The sequence below is a fragment of the Meles meles genome, chromosome 9, assembly GCF_922984935.1.
Source record: "Meles meles chromosome 9, mMelMel3.1 paternal haplotype, whole genome shotgun sequence".
NCBI classification, from domain to species: Eukaryota; Metazoa; Chordata; class Mammalia; order Carnivora; family Mustelidae; genus Meles; species Meles meles.
Window position 1 is genome coordinate 63,879,174 of NC_060074.1, and position 19,145 is coordinate 63,898,318.

Here is a 19,145-nt window from a genome sequence, read left to right on the forward strand (position 1 = left end):
GTCGGGTCTCTCAGTCTTATTTTTCATTAAAACAAACCAAAACAACATCTTAAAATAAGACTTAGAGATTATTTTCATCATTTGAAAGAAATTCTTTTCTCCAAGTCTTAAAATGTATAACTATATTTTATCTCCATTCTAAAATCTTTCATGAGGGTGATATTTCAAAAATTATTTTCCTAAATTTGTACAAATTATGTTAATCTGCTAGTTGGTAGTCAAGATTTTTATAGTTTAAAATGACATAACTTTCAGAAGAGTTAAGTCACTTTTTTGTCTTTTGATGACATACTAGCAAACGCTTAATTGCAAGTGGTATTGCTTATGAAGAGAGACTTATTTTTAGTAGCTTAAATTTATTTTCATGAATTTATTTTGTAAAAATAAAATGAGGGTTAAATGTGTCTGAGTCATTAATTTGGGCTAATCTTTTCACTAGAAAGTACAATGTCACACCAATTTTTGTCAAAATATAAAATTTTGAAAGTGCATTAAAAATAATGTAGTACTTATAATTTTGCATGAATATTTTGGTCACAGATAAATCTAGCTACTTCTAGTGTGAGTTTTTATAACAGTGCTCTAAAAATGTTTATTTCTATGAATCTTTTTCAGATATTTGTCATAAGGCTATTTATTTATTCATTCATGTCTAACATGTTTAGCGAATACGAAGTACATATTTTCAACAAAAAAAGTTGCCAACTTTATCTTCATAAAAGGTAATACTGTTGAAATTAAAGATAGTGAAAAGGTACCGTTTACTCCCTAAAAGGCACAATCAAAATAATTTCTTTTATTAGATTAAATTGCATTTGGGTGATTTTAGTCCTCTTTCAGTCTTTAGCAACTAGCTATCTTTGATTTCATGTCTTTTAATTTTCAAATTCATTCACTTAATTAATTTGACAAGCAATAAGTAACAAATAATATAAATACAAATCTAAGCCATTTTAGTAGTCTTTAGCTTAGTGTTTTAATATGCAATTATACTTAAAGAATAATCTAGTCATAAACTAGATACATAGAAACAAAACTGACCAATTTCACATGAATTATATATAAAAAGAACACAGGATCAGACTGAGACCTGACTTTGTATTCTGTCTTCACAACTTAATGCCTCTGTGACCTTAGGAAATTTTAAGTCTCAGTTTCATCATCTGTGAAATGCTGGAAATAGCACATAACTCCTAGGTTAGTTGGAGGATAAAATGAGATAATGTAAAAATCATTGGCCCAATGCTTATCCCAGATCAGGGACTCTCTCAGGGATGTTTATATCAGATATGAGAGTTCTAGATTATCTTTTTGATTTCTTGGAACCAAAGTACCTAAGCAAATTGTCTTTGTATGTATTTTAATCAGTACCCCCCCCCCCCCCTTTTTTGACTACCTACTCTAAGACCTGTATTGTTCTAGTTAGGAAGTATTGAATTCTATGCTGGTGAGGAAGAACATTTATAATTAGAAAATTTTCCTAATTTTTAGTAGAGATCAGATAGGATTTAGTCATGGGAATAAGAACCAAGAACTATAAGATAATCAGACATTAAGAAAGCTATTATCTCTGTTTCTTGCTCTCTGTCTCTCTTTCTGGGTTCATATTTTTTCTCATCTCTACTTTCTGTGGGTCAGCTTCTTTCTTCCTTCTCCTGGCACACCAAATTCCTTTGGTCAAGTTGCTCATGTCAGCCCAGTGATGGCCACATTAAACTCTTTCAGTGCAGAGACTGCGCCTCTAATCTCTCTGGGTAACAATTCTGCAGTCCTTGGAGACAAATTCCCATTGACCCTGTTTTGACTCACTGTCCACCTACTTCAGTTGGCTGTGGCAGGTGACAGGGTCATGGAGTTGACTGCTTGTTCAGAAGAAACGGAGATCATCCAAGGATCTCAGGTTGTGTCTGTACAGGGAGGAATGTGTTAGTTTCTAACTACTAATAAATATTCCAAAGAAGGAGAAATGTATTATTCAGAGAAAGGGATTAAAAAAAAAAAAAAAAAGCTAGAGCATAGGGGGATTGAAATATCAACCATGCCATAACTGACTTCATCTAAATTTTCCCACATCAAAATATCTTATTACAATGCAGTGACAAAAGAGAAATATTTTTGAGTGTTGAATAAGCTATTACATGAATCTAAGAATTCCCTGGCAAAGAGTTTTGGTGTCTTGATGAAATGTTATAATTGTTCAAAACCTTCTTTAGACACCTTTATAAATGTTATTTTTTTGTGAACTCCTTTGCTTCAGTCATCTTGCTGAATGAACAAAGACACAAAACATTTGGCTTCACTCTACTCCAGTGATAAAATTGTTCCTAGAACCACAGCCAAATAGAAACTTGGTTCGAAAGATGAACAGGTGAGCGTCTGTGCGTACGTATTTTTAAGTATATATATGTTTATACAACAATATTTGAGGAAGGATTTGTGGTAGCTCATTCAATATTGCATCAGAAAATGTTACTTTACTAGGAAAGTATTTCAAACAGCATGTTCTACTGAAAGTGGATAAAGGACATCACTTTACATTACACATACAAAAAAATCAATAGTATGTGGAATTTAGGAAAGAAGAAGTGACATTCAAGGACAAAGGATAAGTCAGGCAGATGTAGAAACATAATTTGGATTCTTAACACTAACTAATTCTGTGGTGAGGATGGTGAAACTTAAAACATGGCAGCCAGTTCAGAGAGGGGAACTTACATAATTAAAAGAAAAAACATTTAAGACTGTGTGCCAATAGGAGAATTAATATATGATTTACATGCTGAAAATTAATTTTTTTAAACAAAATTACCTGTAGCAAAAGTTTCAGATCAGCTAATACTGAATGTCTACCATATATTAGATTCCATACTAATTTATGAGGAAAAAGAATTATTAAAATTTATAATGTCTTCCTCTAAGGATTTTAAATATTAGTTGAGGAAGACATAAATACACATAATTATTAGTTCACTGTTACTTTCAAAATGATAGGAGTATGTATACAGTGCCAAAAAAATATGAAGAAAGTTATGTTGAAACTAGCAGTGTGTAAACCACAGTTTGATTGACTAATCCTATAGGTTCCAGGCTTATGAAGCCTGGAGAGTCACCATAAATCCTGATGTTGCCTTGTTGAGGTATAAAGAATTGATAATGGATTTATTTTCTTTGGAGGATCAAAACTTGAGGCCAAATGCGTGAGGTGTTAAATAAAAAATCAGTCAGTGGATAAAGGAGTTTTATTTTGTTTTATATAGTAGGGCCTTCCCATACATCTGAAATTAAGCTTGGTAGACAATTACCTACTTTATACTTTGTGCATGGAAACGGTTCCCTTTCAACATGACTTGATTTGGGATTCCTGTTTGTGACAGATCTCAGACAAGGTTTCTGGCCTTTTTTTTTTTTTTTTTTTTTTTAGTTTTTATTTATTTATTTGATGGCAAGAGACACAGCAAGTGAGGGGACACAGCAGGAGGAGTGGGAGAGGGAGAAGCAGGCTTCCTGCCAAGCAGGGAGCCCCATGCGGGGCTCGATCCTATGATCCTGAGATCATGACCTGAACCAAAGGCTGACTTTCAACAACTGAGCCACCCAGGCACCCCCATTTCTGGCTTTCTTGTACCTATTTTTCATTCCATAGTCCCAGTTTATTCTTGCCTATGACGTTGTATGGTTTTCTTCTAATGACATTATGTTCTAGATGCATTTGAAGGCTATCCCTCATTTGTGGCTCAGCTTGGCATCCATGATTCCCTTTATTTTGTCCTGATGACCTAATCTCTCCCCAAACTTTTTCCAGTAGTTTCATGTGTGTCTACATTATTATGTATAAATAGTGATATATAATTTTTCATGCCTTGATTTCCTGGCCCAGATTTTGTCCCTTTCTCCTTGCAGCTTCCTGGGATTATATTAGGGATATCTAATCGTTGTCCTGTATTGCTCAAAATTTGATTTTTATTTGGTTATTACAGCAAGGTTTTACAAACTTTAAGCAAAAGCTGTATTTATTTTTATTCTCACTATATCTACAGATCCCATCAAACCCAACCCCCTTCTCCTAGTTCCAGTGTGAAGCATCTTGGGGTAAGTCTGTGATTAGAAGCTTAACTTAGATATGTTCAGAAAATACCTCTAATAGTAGTGCAAGTGAATGGTTTGGGAGATGATGGGAGCCATAGAGTAGGTTCCTTAGTACCAGTCTCTCCTTTCACTGCAATGGCTTGTCTGTGCTTAGATATTTGACTTTAACAAATGCTGTTAAAAATACAAGTATTATTTAGGAAAATAATTCCCTAAGAATTATTTGACAACCTCAATTATGATTACATACATTGGTAATACTTTATTGACATTTCCATGGAGACCGCGTGTAGAACACAGGACACAATATGGATAGATGGGAGGCAGTGTTAGAGGGAAGTGAATGTAAGGATTTTTATGATACCACATATACTAATTACTGAGACTGGGCAATTAGGAGATCTCTATGCTAATCTTAGATTTGCTGCTGACTATAACTGGTAAACCATTAAATCCATGTCTCCTAAATTTTCTTCTGAATGAAAGAAATTAGGTTTGATACTTTAAGTGCCTTTGCTCACCCTGTGTAAATTTTGGACTGGGTGTTAGCGCTTCCTTCTTTGCTTTAAGTTATTTTTTTACTAAAAATAAAAATATTTTTTGTTGCTTTAAACATTCCACTAAAATGGTAGCAATTTATAAATTATAAAATGGAAAAAGTAAAATATAGAACATCAAAAATATTGTAAACACTTTTGAGGTGTGGGGGTTACCTGCATTTAAGTATTCTTTTTAATACTGGATATTAGTAAGAAACATAGAGCACAAAAATACAGAATTGACAATTGTATACATTAGTGGCATTGAACAACCTAAGTGCGTTCATTTGATATTCTTTCCATATTCTTCTAATTTTTGGTTATTCAATTCTCTCACATTCTGAACTCCCTCCCTTCTAGTCAGGGATTTATAAACCATATACAATAAGGCATAAATATAAAATATAAAAAAATATACAAATAAGGCATAAAAAAAGAAGCTGAATTTTTTACTCTCTCAAGAATGCATGCATTTAAGTTGGGTCAAAGTTTTAAGCCAAATGACTGGTATTAAATGTGGAAATATCAAGAATAAGCCCATGGTTAAAAAGTTTTCTTTTTCTCTTAAATAGCAGAACTTTCCAATGCAACTGAAATCAAGCATTAGCAATTATTTCATGCTAAGACAGTGCTATTCTTAAATTCATTATCTGTTCTCTTATATTTCAGAAAACATTATATGAATTATCCATAACACAAATGTTTGCTTAAATGTTGTATTTTTCATGTCATACTTACAAAGACAGTTAAAAAATAGGACAAAATATAAAATGTATAAAAATTGAAGTAAATTAACTTTGACTTTACTTATGCTATCTGAACTTAACACATAGTAGACAAACCATTTTTTTTTTTTACTTTTATGCATTTATGTGCTAAAGGGGAGAGGAGAAACATTGCTTTAAATCTAGAGAGTCTGTGTATATTATACGATGGAGTAGAGAGGGTTGGACTGCTTTGACCCCCATGTCATATTGGCAATTTTCAAAGGTGGTATGGAAATCTGAGCCTGAAGAAATGGTCCTGTAGAAATGCTGTAAGCATTGCCCAGAAAAGCAGAAAGTGATGAAAAATAACAGAGCAATGAATGCTGACCATTTTTAATCCCTTCATTGTGGATTTATTAATCTTAGATTTTATGACTGGGAAAATTAATTTTATTGGTATTCTCTGTTGATATTTTTCCTTTTACTTCTAGCATATTATTTGTACACAATAACATGAGATAACAGTTTGCAAATAGGTTGTTAAAAAGCATAGAGAACTTAATTTGATTTACCTTTGAGATTTATTACCTTGAAAAAAGAGGCATAGGAGAGAAATTCAAGAACTTCATTGTACAACAAATTGAATGAGACTGAGAGTTAAGATGTTAGAATATAAATTAGTTGATTAATATGTAATCTGGTTGTAAACAAACATGATGCTTATCTATGTTCATCTCTATTAAGGATAGATGATTTCTGCTTGAGAACTATGCCTACAAATTAAAAATACAGTATAAGCATTGTTCTATCTTTTCACAAACATGTATACATGTTTTTCCTACTATTTAAAATAATACTTCACTTATAGAGTCTGCGCTGTGGCTCTGATGGGCAATTGAATTAAACTCCCATCACAAGGCAAAATGATCTTCCTATCCAGGGGCACCTGGTTGGCTCAGTGGGTTAAGCCTCTGCCTTCTGCTCAGGTCATGGTCTCAGGGTCTTGGGATTGAGTCCTGTGTGGGGCTCTCTGCTAGGCAGGGAGTCTGCTTCCCCCCCCCGCCCCCGCCACCTGCCTCTCTGCCTACTTGTGATCTCTATCAAATAAATAAATAAAAATCTTTAAAAAAAATGATCTTCCTATCCATTCATAACTGTAACAATATCATTACTCACTATATATAGTGTGGGCTTCTAAGTTAGCTTTCTAGAAGCCTGAATTTAAAACAGTTATGTTGGTGTGTATATGACTTTGTATATTTCATTGAAAATGTATAAATTTGCCAATATCCCATAATCCAAATCTTAGGTGTAATTTACAAGAGTTAAAACTTAAAATCATGTGTGCAAAGAGGAATGCAAAGGAGTTTTAGGTTATTTTTCAGATTTAAGATAAAGCTTTTTTTTTTTTTTTTAAAGATTTTATTTATTTATTTGACAGACAGAAATCACAAGTAGGCAGAGAGGCAGGCAGAGAGAGAGAGAGGAGGAAGCAGGCTCCCCCGCAGAGCAGAGATTCCCGATGTGGGGCTCGATCCCAGGACCCTGGGATCATGACCTGAGTCGAAGGCAGAGGCTTTAACCCACTGAGCCACCCAGGCGCCCCAAAGCTTTTTTTTTTTTTTTTTTTAAATATTTTATTTATTTATTTGACAGAGAGAGAGGTCACAAGTAGGCAGAGAGGCAGGGAGAAACAGGCTCCCCACTGAGCAGAGAGCCAGATGCGGGGCTCGATCCCAAGACCCTGAGATCATGACCTGAGCTGAAGGCAGAGCCTTAAACCACTGAGCCACCCAGGCGCCCCTAAGATAAAGCTTTTTGACCACACTTTAACTTGTGGTCTGTTGTTATTTTTAAAGCATCACTGGTATGTATTCTGTTTGAAAATATAAAGACTTTCTGCTATAAGCTGAAAACTCTGAAAGTAACAAAGGCCATGCAGAAAACTGTCTTTTTACTGCTGGACTGCTACCTTAGTTAGGGACTATTAATTTGAAATGATTTAACACAGTGTGAAACTATTACATTTATAAAACATCAAGCCTGATTCCTTTGTGGAAAGTCTCACCGGTCTCAGATTTTAAATATAAATTATTCAATAGCTACTTCTTTTTTGTACTTTTTAAGTGATTATGCACTATAAATACGGGATGGTTTTAAAATAAAAAATTCACAGGGGACTACAGCTGTCAACTAAGATGGAGTAGAGTAACACAATTTACACTTTCACATGAAAACAAAACAACTTTCTCTATATATATATTTCAATTATTGGAAACAAGATAACGTAGGACAGTGATCTCATCCTAATCCCTCTTGCCTACTTCTAGCTCTGATTTTATCCTAAATTTTGAAATGGAAAAACTAATTCTACAGGCACCTACTTTATCTGTCAGTCTTCCATGGTTAACAGGGTTCCTAAGAATATATAGAGATCACAAGAGTAAGGAATTATGGAGAAAAGAACATTAATTGTTTGAAATGTAATTCTGCTCAGGCTGTTAAGATGAAGATGTCAGGCACAGGTTTGGGTGCTAGTTGGGAGCGTCTGAGCTTTGAGCAGATCACATGGTCAAATGGTTGTTCGGTAGATTTTTCTGGTGATTTTTATCATTTGATATCTGTTCTAAATTATTCTTTGTTCTAAATCTATCATCTCTTATTCTCCTTGAAAGTGTCAACAGAAAGCAAAACTTCCTTATGATTTGATAACAATATTTTATTTTGGTAACTGTGACTAGGATACCCAAGCAGCAAAAAAGCAGAGATAGATGAACTATTTTTAGTATAGTTGACCAAAGTCCGAGTGAACTACTACAGTTGTCTGAGGGAAATTGTGCTTAATAAAGAGCTGTTCTAAATTGGTGCTAATTATCATCATTTACATTTTCATAGATAATAATCAAGGACAAAAAGGATACAATTAATGATATTTTCCTCTCTTTTATGGAGATGAGACTTATATAAGATTAAATAAATATTTAAGTTAAATAGCCAAAGAATAGGATTTGATTTTCAGAATCTTTGACCTATGATTCAAGAATTATTTGATCCTAGAAAAGACAGTGAATATGTTTGGTGGGAAAATTGATAGGGGCGCCTGGGTGGCTCAGTGGGTTAAGCCGCTGCCTTTGGCTCAGGTCATGATCTCAGGGTCCTGGGATCGAGTCCCACATCGGGCTCTCTGCTCAGCAGGAAGCCTGCTCCCCTTCCTCTCTCTCTCTCTGCCTGCCTCTCTGTCTACTTGCGATCTCTCTCTGTCAAATAAAAAAAAAAAAATTAAAAAAAATAATAACAACAATTAAAATTGATAACTTGATCAAATTTAATTTGATTGATAACGATTAAATTCAATGGGTGGATAAGATCATATGGCTATTTTCAAATGCTAATATAATTCAAATCAATAATACATTTTAAAAATAAAATTTAACGAATTTTAAATTTAATTTACTTAAAAATAAAATTTATTTAAAGATAAATTTATTTAAAAATGAAATTTAGGAAAAAAAACCCTATAAAATTTAGGTGTTCTAAATCCAAAAGATTTAAACTAAGAAAAGGGAAACTATCTGTGGTTACAAGCAGGGTATTTTGATATGCTCAGATTTTAAATATTTATTTATTTTTTTTATTTTTTTTTTCCATTTTATTTATTTTTTCAGCGTAACAGTATTCATTCTTTTTGCACAACACCCAGTGCTCCATGCAAAACGTGCCCTCCCCATTACCCACCACCTGTTCCCCCAACCTCCCACCCCTGACCCTTCAAAACCCTCAGGTTGTTTTTCAGAGTCCATAGTCTCTTATGGTTCGCCTCCCCTCCCCAATGTCCATAGCCCGCTCCCCCTCTCCCAATCCCACCTCCCCCCAGCAACCCCCAGTTTGTTTTGTGAGATTAAGAGTCATTTATGGTTTGTCTTTAAATATTTATTTAAAATGATGTAAGAAGTCATATATAACCATAATAAAATAAAAATATCCCATAAGAAATAGAACCTATAAGAATAAAACCTATAGATTGTAAAGTAGATGTTAATGAATGCTTTTCAGGCTATTTTCACAACAAGAACAAGAAAGAATTCTTTTTTTTTTATTAATTAATTTATTAATTTAGCGTAACAGTATTCATTGTTTTTGCACAACACCCAGTGCTCCATGCAATACGTGCCCTCCCTATTACCCACCACCTGGTTCCCCCAACCTCCCACCCCAGCCCCTTCAAAGCCCTCAGGTTGTTTTTCAGAGTCCATAGTCTCTTATGGTTCGCCAAGAACAAGAAAGAATTCTTATTTGGAATAAACAATGTAAAATTAAAAAAAAAGGAGAGAAAGAGACAGAACACAAAATTACTACTTTTGTTTTTTGGGGTTTTTTGGTTATTTGCTTTCTTAGTAGAAAATGTGTACAGATTATTACAGTAATTACATTGGAGAACACCAAGAAATATCAGATATTGAAGACAGAAATGTTGCATTGCTGTTGGTAATCTCTTAGATATAATAGACATTGGACAATATACTAGAAGATTGTATATTCATAGATGTTGATAATGTTTTTAAAAAAAAAAGAAAAAGTAAACTGAAGATCAAGAGTTCACTCCTTGGCAGTATCTATGAATAACTTACTAAAATTAATCACTTATAAGTTATTTAAAAGAAAAATTAATCTCTGCCTTTATTAAGAACATTTCTCTGAAAGATGTATTTCCTTTTTTAAAAAAAATTTTTTAACTTGGTTAATATCACTGTACCTGTAAACCAAAACATAGTTTTTTGGTCTCTGCTGCTATAGACTAACTTTATCAAAATAAGAGTGGTTAAGTGCAAGTTTAATAGGAGCAAAGATAGTATGACTTAACAGTTACATAAAGAATTTCCAACAGCTTGATTATAGCAGTAACAACAAAAAAAATCAAATAGAAGAATAAAGATAACAAAAGGAAAGTCTCATGGATTACAACTTCATTAGGGCCAGGCAACAGGGGATTTCACTTTCAGTTACGACGTGAAAAGACCTGCATGGCCTTCACTTCTGTAGTATCACAAAGGGAAATCTAGTTAAAATAGAAAATCATACTTATCTATGAGACTACTAAAGAGCAGTGGATGCAAGAAAATCCTGATGAGCTGACTGCCAGAAAGAGGACCAAGTCATATATGAGTAGTGACCCAGCTGCTAGGTCTAGTTCAGGCAGCAGTAGAAGGAAGTCTGCCAAAAAATATAATTGACCCCCTGGGGTCAGGCCAGTAGGCTATTGGTTAAAATAGGGGCAGGCAAGAACGCTTATAGTCTTGAATACAGTCAAAATGAGAGAATAGTTTGCTTGGTCCAACACCATTACCAGTTTTGCTGAGAAAAGTACAGTGAAGGTAGGGCTGAAAAGTTGAGCAAAGCAAAACAGAACAATCAATCATTCTAATGCCAAGCACTTTAATATCAGAGTCCTCAAGGATAGAAACAACAAAACAGGACAGAATATGTTTAAAGAAATGGTGGTTAAACAGTTTCCAAGTTTCATGAGAGACATTAATTCACACATTTAAGATATTCAGCAAATTCCAAACAGGATAATGCAAGAAAATCATACTAAGTTTCATTGTAGTAATACTACTGAAAATTCATGATACTTTCCAGGAGCTTTTAGAGAAAAACGTCCCATTATGTACAGAAAAACAGTTAAATATGGTGGCTGACTTCTTATTATGAACAAAGTATGCCAGAAGGTATGGAATGATAGCTTTAAAGTCTTTTTAAAAAGCAAAGAAAACAAACAACAAACAAAACTCCTCCAAAAAACAAACAAAAAAAGCAACTACAAATATAGCTTTATAGGCAGCAAAAATAATCTTCTAAAGTAAAGGCTAAATAAAGACCTTTTCCAGTTAAACAGAACACAATAGAACTTGTGGTGGCCAAAAGTATGAAATGTAAGAAATGCTAAAAGCAGGGCATCTGGTTGACTTGCTGCTTTCAGCTCAGGCCATTATACGGAGTCCTGGGATCTGGGCCCCAGCACAGGCTCCCTGCTCAGCAGGGAGTCTGCTTCTCCCTCTTCTTCTGCAATCCCCCAACTTGTGCATGCTCTCCCTCTCAAATAAATCAATACAATCTTTAAAAAAATGCTTAAGACAATTTTTTGGTCTAAAAAAAAAGAAATTGGAGGGGTTGCCTGGGCGGCTCAGTTGGTTAAGTAACTGCCTTCACCTCAGGTCATGATCCCAGAGTCCTGGGATCAAGTCCCACATCAGGTTCTCAGCTCCATGGGGAGTCTGCTTCTCCCTCTGACCTTCTCCCCTCTCATTTTCTCTCTCACTCTCTCTTAAATAAATAAAATCTTAAAAAAGAAAAAATAATTAAAAAAAAGAAATTGGAAAGGTAAATCTATAGGAAGCACTGAAGAGCAGTATAAATGATAAGTATTTATTTATTTATTTATTTAACAAACAGAGATCACAAGTAGGCAGAGAAGTAGGCAGAGAGAGAGGGGGAAGCAGGATCCCCGCTGAGCAGAGGCCAGATGCAGGGCTTGATTCCAGGACAACCAGGATCATGACCGGAGCCAAAGGCAGAGGCTTTAACCCTTAACCCACTGAGCCACACAGGCACCACAAGTAAGTATTTTTAAAAGACTTTTTTTCTGTAAGTTGGTGCAGCCACTCTGCAAAACAGTATGGAGGGTCCTCAAAAAATTGAAAATAGAGTTATCTTACAACCCAGCAATTGCACTACTGGGTATTTACCCTGAAGATATAAATAGTGATCCAAAGGGGCACCTGCATCCCAATGTATATAGCAGCAATGTCCACAATAGCCAAGCTATGGAAAGAGTCCAGATGTCCATCAACAGATGAATGGATAAAGACGATGTGATATGTGTATATACATCTAGATATCTAGATACATATAGATACAGATATACACACAATGCTGTACTACTCAGCCATCAAAAAAAAATTAAATCTTGCCATTTGCAATGACGTGGATGGAACTAGAGGCTATTACACTAAGTGAAATAAGTTAATCACTTGATCTTAGCCCAAAGACCGAGAAGCGATTGAAATAAGTTAATCAGAGAAAGACAATTATCATATGATCTCACTGATATGAGAAATTTGAGAAACAAGACAAAGGATCATAGTGGAAGGGAGTGAAAAACGGAACAAGGCGAAACCAGAGAAGAAGGCAAACCATAGGAGATTCTTAATCTCAGGAAACAAACTGAGGGTTGCTGGAGGTGGCTGTGATGTACACTGGGGTGGGTATGTGCTATGCTGAGTGCTGTGAATTGTGTAAGACTCATGAATCAAAGTCATGTACCCCTGAAGCAAATAATACATTATATGTTAATTTAAAAAATTAAAATAAAAAAAGACTTTTTCTTTCTTAATTTCTTTAAAATACAAATTGTGTCTTTAAAGCACGAACAGTAATATTTGTTGTGGGGTTTCTATCACAAATAATGATAAATGGCATCATAACAATTGCATAAAAAGATAGCAGTAGAGTATCATGGAAATTTACTTTTGTAACCATCTTGTTATACCTAAACTGGAATATTTTAAATTTTAATTCCAGTATAGTTAATATACAGTGTTATATTAGTTTCAGGTATACAATATAGTGATTCAACAGTTCTATATATTACTCAGTGCTCATCATGATAAATGTACTTTTAATCCCTATCACCTATTTTACCTATCCCCATACTCACCTCCCCTCTGGTACCCATGTTTTCTCTTTATAGTTAGGAGTCATTCTATAGTTTTCTGGCTTGTTTCTTTTCTTTTTTTTTTTTTTTGCCTTTGTTCATGTGTTTTTTTTTTTTTCTTAAATTCCATACATGAGTGAAATCATAAGTTATGTTTTTCTACTGATGTATTTCACTTAACATAATACTCTCTAGCTCTATTCATGTTGTTGCAAATGGCAAGATTTTGTTCTTTTTTATGGCTGAGCAATATTCCATTATATATATGACTTCTTCCTTAGCTGTTCATCTATTGACAGATAATTCCATAATTTGGCTATTTTAAGTAATACTGCAGTAGACATAGAAGTGCATATATCTTTTCAAATTAGTGTTTTCATATTCTTTGAGTAAATAACCAGTAGTGAAATTATTGGATCATAAAATAATTTTATTTTTAATTTTCTGAGGAACTTCCTCTGTTTTCCACAGTGGCTGCACCAGTTTGCCTTCCCACCAGTGGTACACAAAGGTTCCTTTTTCTCCACATCCTTGTGAACACTTGTTTCTTTTGTTTTTTACTTTAGCCATCCTGATAGGTGTGAGGTGATATCTCATTGTGGTTTTGATTTGCATTTCCCTGATGATTAGGGTTTGAACATCTTTTCCTGTGTCTGCTGATCATCTGCATGTCTTCTTTGGAGAAATGTCTGTTCATGTCTTCTGCATATTCTTTAATTGGATTATTTGTTTTTTTTGTGAATTGAGTTGTATAAGTTCTTTATATATTTTGGATACTAACCCTTTATCAGACATGCCACTTGCAAGTATCTTCTCTCATTCAGTAGGCCATCTTTTAGTTGCTCATTGTTCTCTTTGCTGTGCAGAAGCTATTTACTTTGATGTAGTTCCAATAGTTTATTTTTGTTTTTGTTTCCCTTGCTTCAGGAGACCTATCTAGAATAATTTTTCTATGGCTGATGTTAGTGAAATTATGGCCTATGATCCCTTCTAGGATTTTTATGGTTTTACATCTTCCATTTAGGTCTTTAATCAATTTTGAGTTTATTTTTATGTATGGTATAGGAAAATGGTCCAGTTTTTCTCTTGCATGTAGCTGTCTAGTTTTCCCAACACAACTTTTTGAAGAGACTCTCTTTTTCATTGAATACTCTTGCCTCTTTGTGAAAGATTAATTGACCATATAAGTGTGGGTTTATTTCTGGGCTCTTTATTCTGTTCCATTGACCTAGGTGTCTGTTTTTGTGCCAGTCCCATACTGTTTTAATTAATAGAGCTTTGTAGTGTATCTTGCAATTTGGGATTGTGATACCTTCAGTTTTGTTCTTCTTTTTCAAGATTGCTGTGGCTATTCAGGGTCTTTTGTGGCTCCATACAAATTTTGGGATTTTTATTTTTGTCCTATGAAAAATGATACTGGTGTTTTGATAGAGATTACATTAAATCTGTAGGTTATTTTGGGTAATATGAACATTTTAACAATATTTGTTCTTCCAGTCCATGAACATGAAATATCTTTTGATTTGTTCTTGTTGTCCTCAATTTCTTTTATCCATGTTTTATAGTTTTTAGAATACAGGTCTTTCACTTCCTTGGCTAAGTTTATTTCGAGTTATATTATTATTTTTGGTTCAGTTGTAAATGGGATTTTTTTTCATTTTCTTGCTGCGACATCATTATTAGTGTATAGAACCAATTTTGTGTAGTGTATAGCAACTGCTTTTATATCCTGTGACCTTATGGAATTCATTTATCTGTTCTAATAGATTGTTGGTAGAGGTTTTTTTTTAAAGATTTTTTTTTTTAAGATTTTATTTATTTATTTAACAGACAGAGATTTCAAGTAGGCAGAGAGGCAGGCAGAGAGAGAGAGGAGGAAGCAGGCTCCCCGCCGAGCAGAGAGCCCGATGGACCCTGGGATCATGACCCGAGCCGAAGGCAGAGGCTTTAACCCACTGAGCCACCCAGGCGCCCCTGTTGGTAGAGTTTTTATTTGGGGTTTTCTATGTATAATATCATGTCATCTGAAAATAGTGAATGCTTTATTTCTTCCTTACCAATTTGGAGGCACTTTGTGTCTTTTTCTTGTCTGATTGCTGTTGCTAGGACTTCCAGTACTATGTTGAATAAAAATGGTGAAAGTGGACATCTTTGTATTGTTCCTGATCTGAGTGGGAAAGTTCTCAGTTTTTCACCGTTGTGTATGATATTAGCTGTGGGTTTTTCATATATGGCCTTTATTGTGTTGAGGTATGTTCCTTCTAAACCTATTTTGCTATTTTTTTTAAACCAGTAAAGAAACACCTGCTTTCCTTAACACAACAGCAAGAGAAAGGTTTTCCAAGTTCTCAGAAGGAAAAATAACATGAGCAGGCATCACCTGCTATGTGCTACAAGATTCAGTGCCCAGGCTGATTGTTCCGAGAGTTACCCCCCAACCCAGCAGATGTCTCCTCCATGAGGGCTGCTGTCATCAGGGCTGCTGCCAAGAACAAGTTTCTCACTGTGGTAGCTTCACAGTTAATTCCTCAAACAGAAGATTGAGACGGTATTATTCCTGTTTCAGAAGCTCTTGGTGTCTAAAAAAGGAAGAAGCATCTCTTGGTGTAGAGAGAACATAGCAATTTGGAATACACACTTGTTTCTTGAATTCAAGAAAAATCATGATCCAATCTATCAATTTTTCTCTGCTCTGGTTTGCCAATAGTGTTGTGTAAAGATTCCTTTTCCATCCCTATCATGTGTCAGGCTAAGAGGAGGAAAGGTGGAGAGGGGCCTGTGGAGGAGCTCTCCTCCCTCTGCGCTGGTGGTGATCCCATCTTTTCTGACAGCTGCAGCATCTGGTGGGGGGTGGGGGAGGAGGCCACCCACCAATTGCCTCTTCTTGAAGCCGTACTTTTTGCGTTCATAGAAGAGAACGGTCATAAAGCTCCCCAAATTGACAGTCTTTGGGCAACCATCTCTATCCTTTGCCTGGATGGTGCACTCCTTACAATAATAGGCATCCGAGACCCCAGGGCCTCCCCAGATCACACGGCGTCCTAATAAGAGCCATAATTACACTCATCACATATGCATACCAGAGTACAGGGACACAGGGAGGAGTCACAGATCACACATTTGTCATCACATTTTTCACACAGTCTTCCGATGGCAACACCAGCCTGCTTGCAGCAGCAGATCAAATCCAGATGATGTTTAGCCATAATTCCAACACAAGATTTGCTAATGGTTTTTATCATAAATGGATGTTGTACTTTGTCAGATGTTTTTTCTGCATCTATTGAAATAATCAAATGGCTTTAATCCTTTCTCTTGTTGAGACGATGTGTCACACCGATTGATTTGCACATATTAAACCACCCTGGCAACATAGGAATAAATTCCACTTGATTTTGGTGAATAGTATTTTATAATATGTTGTTGGATTTTGTTTGTTAATATTTTGTTGCAGATTTTTACATCATGTTCATGAGAAATATTGGCCTGCAGTTTTCTTTTTTAATAGTGTCTTTATCTGGTTTTGGTATCAGAGTATACCAGCCTCATTAAATGAATTTGGAAGTTTTCCTTCTTCTATTTTTTGGAATAGTTTGAGAAAAATAAGAAAAAAAGAAGAAAAAAATTCTTCTTTAAATAATTGGTAGAATTCACCTTTGAAGCTGTCTGGTCCTGGGCTTTTGTTTGTTGGGAGTTTTTTGATTACTGATTCAATTTCATTGCTGGTAATTTGCCTGTTGAAATTTTCTATTTCTTCCTGAATCAGTTTTCAGAGGTTTTATGTTTTTAGGAAGTTATCCAGTCCTTCCAGTTTGTCTAATTTGTTGGCATGCAAGTTTTCATTATATTCTCTTATAATCCTTTGCATTTCTGTACTTCCGTGGTGTTGGTTATTATTTCTCCTGTTTCATTTCTGACTTTATTTATATGAACCCTCTTTTTTTTATATGAGTTTCTCTTTCTTTTTTCTGTTGTTTTTTCTTTCCATACCTTTCCTCTTTCTTTCTTTTCTTTTTTTCTTTCTTGTATTTCTAAAGGCTTACCAATTTTGTTGATCTTTTCAAAGATCCAACTTTTCAAAAAACCAACTCAACTCCTGGTTTCATTGATCTGTTTTCTTGTGGGTTTTTTTTGCTGTTGTTTCGTTTTGTTTTGGTATTTTTAGATTCTTTATTTATTTCTGCTCTAATCCCTCCTCCTACTGGTTTTAGATTTTGTTTATTCTTTTTCTAACTTCTTTAGATATAAGATTAAGTTGTTTATTTGAAGTTTTTCTTTCTTCTTGAGTTAGGCCTGCATTGTGTGTGTGTGTGTGTGTGTGTGTGTGTGTGTGTGTTTAAAGATTTTATTTATTTATTTGACAGACAAAGATCACAAGTAGGCAGAGAGGCAGGCAGAGAGTTGGGGGGGTGGGAGGAGGCAGGCTCCCCGCTGAGCAGAGAGCCTGATGCAGGGCTCCATTCCAGGACCCTGGGATCATGACCTGAGCTGAAGGCAGAGGCGTTAACCCACTGAGCCACCCAGGTGCCCCTAGGCCTGCATTGTTATAAACTTCCCTCTTAGAACAGTTTTTGCTGAATCCCAAAGATTTTGGACCATCGTGTTTTCATTTTAATTTGTCTACATGTATTTTTTTATTTCCTCTTTGATTTCTTGATTGGCCCATTCATTGTTTACTGGAATGTTATTTAACCTTTGTGTATTTATGTTTTTTCTAGTTGTTTGTTTTATGGTTGATTTTTAGTTTCATAGCATTGTGGCAGGAAAAGATGCATGGTATGACTTAAATAATTTGCATTTGTTGAGACTTCTTTTGTGGCCCAATATGTGATCTGTTCTGGAGAATCTTTCATGTGCACTTGAAAAAATGTGTATTCTGCTGTTTTAGAATGGAATGCTTCGAATATATCTATGAGATCCATCTGGTCCAGTGTGTCATTCAAAGCCACTTTCTCCTTGTTGATTTTCTAAACTGGTGTAATATTAATCAAGGAAGATTGTGATAAATTAAGAATACTATTTTAGTTCTTAGAACAACTACTAAAACATTAAAACTGAGGTATTCATTAAAAATGACAGAGGGAGGGCGCCTGGGTGGCTCAGTGGGTTAAGCCGCTGCCTTCGGCTCGGGTCATGATCTCAGGGTCCTGGGATCGAGTCCCGCATCGGGCTCTCTGCTCAGCAGGGAGCCTGCTTCCCTCTCTCTCTCTCTGCCTGCCTCTCTGTCTACTTGTGATCTCTCTCTGTCAAATAAATAAAAATAAAATCTTTAAAAAAAAAAAAAAAATGACAGAGGGAGTAAAATGAAATGCAAAAAGGATTCTTTTGAAAGTACTCAGTTAATCCAAACAGACAGAGAAAGAGGATAAAAAGAGCAAAGAACAGAGGAGAAAATAGAAAACATTTAGTAACCTATCATTTAATTATATTAATTTTTTATTAACACATAATGTTTTATTTGTTTCAGGGGTACAGGTATATGATTCATCAGTCTTAAACAATTCACAGCACTCACTAGAGCACATACCCTCTCCAGTGTCCATCACCCAGCCACCGTCCTCCCCACCACTCTCCCCTCTAGCAACCCTCAGTTTGTTTCCTGAGATTAAGAATTTAAGAGGATTAAATACTCCAGTGAATAGGTAGAGATGGACAGAATAGACTGAAAACAAAATAAAAACACAATTCAATTATTTGATGTTCACAAGAGCTGCATTTTAATTTTTATTATATTTGCCTTATTTTTTAATTTTGAAATGATTCTGAGACTAGGACAAAGAATTCCCAAATATCCAGATTCACTGATTGCCCACACCTTGCCATACAGCAACTCTGTGAAGAAATAAATCCTCTTGAGTCATCAAGGCTCAGAGAGGTTAAATGATTTCCCTCAGGCTTCACATCTAGTAAGCTTGTATTGGTGCTGCAATATAAACTCAGGCAGTCTTAAGTCCAGAACATATGTTCTTAAATATTATGTTTTATTTTTAGCAATGTGTATAAATGCAGTTAGTAACTGTTGGTGTCAATATTCAAATGTAAGCCAAACTGGCTTCATAATATCATTTTGCATCTCAATATACAAAAGTTATCTATAAATAG